Consider the following 6,000-nt stretch of genomic DNA (forward strand, 5'->3'; position numbering starts at 1 on the left):
TCACAGCATCATTAGCCTAGTCTTGTAATTCACAGTGGCCATCTTCCCCTGCTCCAGGGCTTGATCTATTTAAAATGAGCTTCAGCCTTTCCAAGTTCTACCTTTTTTCCTGAATTCCTTGGTGTTTCCAGTATAGAGACAACAGAGGAAATATGATAGATTCAAAAGCCAGATACGTATTTTCCCAATACTGTAGCTTCCATGAATCCCAAAATCCCCAAAGGATAAAACCCACATTCACATCTTGTGATTCTTGCATGTGACTCCCATCTGGGAATAAGGCGTGGGTAAAGATGAATGAGAAGAGCTTAGCAAGAGTCAGGACTGTAACTTCACATGTTTTAGAGGCAATGCCAGTCATTGGTACCTGGTCACATATTTGGTATTTAATGCAAATATTTTGGGCATTTGGTTTTGGGGTTATGACTAAGTCATTTTATTTCATTTTTTTAATTTGTCAATTTTTTTATTTAAATAGGTTTTTGGGGAACAGGGGGCATTTGGTTATGTGAATAAGTTCTCTAGTGGTGATTTCTAAGATCTTGGTGCACCCATCACCCAAGCAGTGCAGTGCACACTGCACCCAACACGTAGTTCAGTTACTCCTCACCCCCCACCGTCTCCCTCCAGTCCCCATGTCCAATATATCATTCTTATGCCTTTGCATCCTCATAGCTTAGCTCCCACATATAAGGGAAAACATTGATGTTTGATATTCCATTCCTGAGTTACTTCACTTAGAAGAATAGTCTCCAATTCCATCCAGGTTGCTGCAAATGCCATTATTTCATTCCTTTGTATGGCTGAGTAGTATTCCATGGTACATCATTCAGGCTGGTTCCAAATTTTTGCAATTGCAAATTGTAATACACATATTTTTTATAGAATAAAGGAGTGAATAAATGAAAGCAAAGTAGCAACACATCAAATGAAACGGATACCTGGAGGCAGAAATATGGCATCTTGGAGACATATTTCTTTTGGATACACTAGGATAAAACACTGATGCTGTTGACTTGTCTCAACTGTAACTCAATCACATCTGGCCCTCATCTCTCTCTTGGCAAAATTTCTGCTAAACTTTGTTAGTTTTCAACCTTTCCCTTGTTATGACTTAAAATTTTTCTCATTATCATATAATTTAGTACAGTTTCTGATCAAAAATCCTTCTTTGAATTGTGATAGAGAAATCAAAATGAAAAAATAAAAGTCATTTGCAGAATCACTGTGGTGACTCAGCTGTCAAAAATAATTCAAACTGGACTTTCGATATTCTAACATATAGCCCCAAATAGTATCAAAATTATTATTTGACCACTGTAAAGAGGCCTGCTAAGTATTTCTATCCAGAATGGAATTTCAGTCATTTTTTAACCAGAAAATACACAAAACAAGTCTATGTACTGAGATTGAGCTTTATACTAAGTAGGAATAAGGGAAATTTAGTCTTTTGTTCGAATTTATGAAAAATTGCTTCCCTTTTTTTGTGTGGATCTGTTCCAGAAAGTGTTTTGTTTGATTTTACTGAATCTACCATTTATTTGAAATTTAGTCTGGATCTTTTCAAATGAAAAACATGAAAGTTTAAGAAATCTTTGCTCAATATCACACAAAGCAAAATATTTCTTCATAGAATTTATGACCCAAGCATTTTTTTTCAATTCACTGCACAAATCAGATTTACCAGATTTTAATGAAAATAATTATATTCAGAATTAACAACATTCTTCAAATTGTGGCTCATAAAATGTTAGCTAAATACTCCATTTAATACTTTCATTAAAATTTCCTATTCATTTCTTAACCAGAGTTATGGAGAAATATATTCAATGATATTAAGTTCAAGTGCCAAATAATTAACAAAAAAAAGAGAAAAAACATTTGTTTAGTATGTCTAATTATATCTATTAATATTATTAAGCAAACTTTAGCCTGACAATAAATACAAATTCCCAAATAAGTTATTACACCACTCTGGGGTGTACTAGTATTTCTCCTCTGGCATTTACCTATGTTTTGTTTTTCATCTACAACACTGACTTTTTAAAGTGGTGGACACAGTAGTTAATTGCGGACACAGTAGTTAATTGTGAAGTATTTGAGTTTCACAAAAGAAATATAAATGTGGATGCTGACCTCAAAGCACATAGAAGCTAGGGAGGATAGGGTTTTCACATAGTTTAAGGCAGATTCTAATCCTAATGGTACAGTCTAAAACAAAATGTTTTAAAGGTAGAAGTCTTTGTGGACTGAAAAAATAGTCAAGCTCAGAAAAGGGGTGAAAGTTGAGCTTATCTACTGAAGACAATGAGACAATGACAGGAATTTTAAGGGTCTCACATTTGGAGATACGGAGGTTGAGTACAAGTTAAAAAGTCAGAACACAGATGTAGATGTGATGCCTTTCATCATCAAGATCATGGGAAAAACTCTAAGTAGAAAAAAACTCTGTGAAGGAATTACTGTAAAAGGAGAAGAAAAATCTGTGGACTAATCCTTGAGAAACTCCAGTGACTGTGATGTGGGAGGTAAAAGAGGGACCAATGAAGAAAAGATTGAGGATGTTGTGGTGACACACATAAGAAGAATATGAAAGTTTTCAAACACGAGGTTCTCGAGAAAATTACATGCAGCTGAATGGCCCAAGAGGTGGAAGATTTTAAAATGTCATTTATTTTCACCAGTAATATGTCACCAATGAGCCATTTTAGGAGTCTATGTTTCAGTAGGCTAAGATTCCATTTCAAAGTTTACAAACAAAACAAAATGGAAAAAAATGAGAGTAAGTATAGACTACTCATTGTAAAAATTGATCATGAAAAGAAATAAGTTCTAAGTTCACTAAATAGGCATAAATATCCAAAGAAAAACATTGATTTGTTTAAGTATTCCCTGGGCATGACTGGTAACGAGAAAGAATTTAAAAAGAAAAGACTGAGGATCCTAAGAAGAGTGGAGTATGACAAGGTGTGAGAGCAATGTCTGAAAAGCCACAATCAAGGATATGTCCCAAAGCAAAGAAAAAAGGTTGACTTTAAAGACTAGAATGAAAATAATACTGGTTAACATTTATTGAGCAGTGATTTTTGCAAAGAACTGTTTAAATGCTCAAAGTACATTATCTCCTTAAATGCTTATGAAAGCCTTAAAAGGTAGATATCATCATTCCCACTTCACCTAGAAAGAAATTGGAACTAAAATAAATTAATTCCCCATGATCTCCTAGAAAGCATGAGGTGGTATCCAAACACAGACCACAGACCTATCTGACTGAAGCTTATTCACTGAAAATTTCTGTTTCTGATTTATTCCTTAGTGTCACAAGGAGTAAGAACACAATTCTAACTTTGAGTGGCAGAAGTTATGTTCTTAAAACTAATCTACAAACACATAATTTGAACACCCACAACTTCTGATACTGAAAATATACATTCTTCATCCAATGTTTGCTATATAGTTTATGCTCGGAGGGACTCTGAAAGTGGAAAGGGATAAATTCTACTCCTATGCCAATTCCTTCTAATGAAAAGAAATCCCTTGATTTCCCTGAGTGGGGTACACAAATAGAGAAGAACAGTAAGGTTTATTTTCATAATTTTATTTCAAGGAGAAAAAAAAATCTCTCCTCTTTTGTGAATATTGGAGTGGTGCATAAACCCTGAACTTACACCTCTCTCCTGAGCCAATTCTAACCACACTCAGCCCTATCACCATGAGGAGCTTGAGTAACAAAAGTTATTAAACTGAAGAGAGATGTTATCTCAATCATCATTCTGTTGCTAAATCCAAAAGATTCTTTTCAAGCTTTTTCACTTCTCTGTAGAATGTGAAACTGTTCCTCATGCCTTCTGGTTGTTCTCACCTCCCTTTGTTTTATTGACTATAGTCATTCCCGGATTACTTTCGATCTACATGGTTTATTCTATTCTGTACTTTTCACAGGCTCCTCTTCCTCCACCCATCCTCCAAATGAAGCTTCTCTACTCATCCTCTCCTTTCTCTTTCTTCACATTGTCCCTAAAAGGTCTCATCTTCTCTACTAACTTGAACCACCACCTCAATGCTGATGACGTCCATTGAGTCATCAGCAATGACTTTAGTTTGGACCTTTAGTTTGGACCTCTCTGTAGAGCTCTAGATCCATATATATAATCCTAAACCTCCCTGTCTGGGTGTCCTTTGGAGATACCCCATCATTTTCACAATAAACTGTTCCTCCTATGTAGCCACTCATTTGATCAAACAATCAAGACAAAATTCATGATCATCTTTGAGGGTGTTTTCCTCTTTATTCATCTCCTCTTCACATTCAATTCAACTAGTAAATTCAGTAAATTCTGTTTCCACGTATTCCTCAAATCTTCTCTTTCTCTTCATCTAAATGATCACTGTCTTATTTCAGGAGTCATCTTTTCTTGCATGAATCAGTTTTTAACAGAAATCTCTGGTACCCCTGCCTCCAGTCTTGATCACATCCAAATCTGATCTGCACACAGTCTCCAGAGCGATATTTCTAAAATTAAGATTTAAGCATATTACTCTTATTCATAAAATCATCAACATCTTCCCATTGATTTATAGAAAAATCCAATCTGTTAAGGGTGCTATAAATGATGCCATACAAGGCTCCTGTATGTTACTCTCATCTAGAATCACTCCCTTATTTTCATTCTGGGTCCCCACTCTACAAAAATGATGTGTTGTTTCCAGCATGTGCACACTCCCTACCCAATGCCTGAAATATGGCTTCCCTCCATCACTGTGGGTTGTCTGTTGCTCCCCCACCAAAATTACCTTCTCCAGAATGCCATGTCTCATCCTGTCAACCCAGCTTAGGTGCCTTCTCTATAGCTTCTACGAGTCTATACTTTCTTTCACCATAACCTGCTCAATTGATAACTAACAGGTTTACCAGTATCATTAGAATTTTAGTCTCTTAAAGGTAAACAATGCTATCTGAAAGAAATATAGCATATTAATTAAGAACATCAGATTTGGAACAAAATAAACTTGGATTTAACTCCTGAGATGTCCATTTACTTAATAATTGTGTATGTGCAGACGGGGCCAGGCAGTTTCATGTCTCTGAACTCTAGACTCTGTATCTATAAAATATACCCAATCATACCTTCTTTTGAGTTTTGTTTTTTTTTTTTTTTAGGATTAAGATGAAATAGTACATAGTAAGGCCTTGACACTGTACTTGAAGCATGTTAAAATGATACTGTCTTATCTCATTTTGCCCAACATGTAGCCACCTAGCTGCTATATCATAGATATTTAGAAGATATATACATTTGCTACCAGTGCCCCTTGATAGCAGTGCCTAATGAAGTCGAAACGTAATGGAGAGCAAATAGAACAAGTGGAGTCTTCTGAATCCTAATGCACTTTACTGATTCTAGAAGGAATAAATGAGAGGCTATGCAAAATCTCAAGTTCAGCTAAGGAATATATGTTGTTGAAGGTATGTGCTTCCATTTTTGAAGTTATTGGAGAGGGACTGAGCTAAAACTAGTTCCTTTCTAGCTCAGTCTCTCTCCAATCACCATAAAGATTCATATTCCATAGTGTACAACATGTTACTTGTCAGAAAAAAAGGAACATAATCCTTCAAATGCGATCTTTGCTCACAATTTAGTCCCATATTGTCCTTATGGGACTAAATAAGAAATACTGTCTTCTTACAGACTCTCAATGTGATCTATACTCATCCCTAATCTTTGGTAAAGTTCTAAAATGGCTCTGGATCCTACTGACATCTGTTACTAAAGATAACACATGAAAGAGATAAAGATATCTATTCTCAATAAACAGAGAAAACATTGCTAAAGAAAAAGTAAGTCAACTGCAGATTTCCTTAATCTAGGTAAGAAAATGCAAATATTAGAGAGCTATGAAAAATGCTATTCAGACATAAGATGAATCTTTTTATTTCAGGTCTTTACCACTTAAGTTCAGCTCAGTCTTTGTTAAGGCCAATGAAACAGTCTGTAAAAA

General features: G+C 35.3%; 1 long non-coding RNA gene across 1 annotated transcript in view; it reads right to left on the reverse strand.

Moving 5' to 3' along the window:
• LOC119473190 overlaps window positions 1–6,000 on the reverse strand; it is a 121,511-nt gene that overhangs the window by 42,183 nt on the left and 73,328 nt on the right. Inside the window, exon 4 of the long non-coding RNA XR_005202395.1 lies at window positions 102–109. This is a non-coding gene — a long non-coding RNA (uncharacterized LOC119473190). The remainder of the gene's footprint in view (window positions 1–101; window positions 110–6,000) is intronic.

Source organism: Cebus imitator, unplaced genomic scaffold (assembly GCF_001604975.1).
Source record: "Cebus imitator isolate Cc_AM_T3 unplaced genomic scaffold, Cebus_imitator-1.0 Scaffold138, whole genome shotgun sequence".
NCBI lineage: Eukaryota > Metazoa > Chordata > Mammalia > Primates > Cebidae > Cebus > Cebus imitator.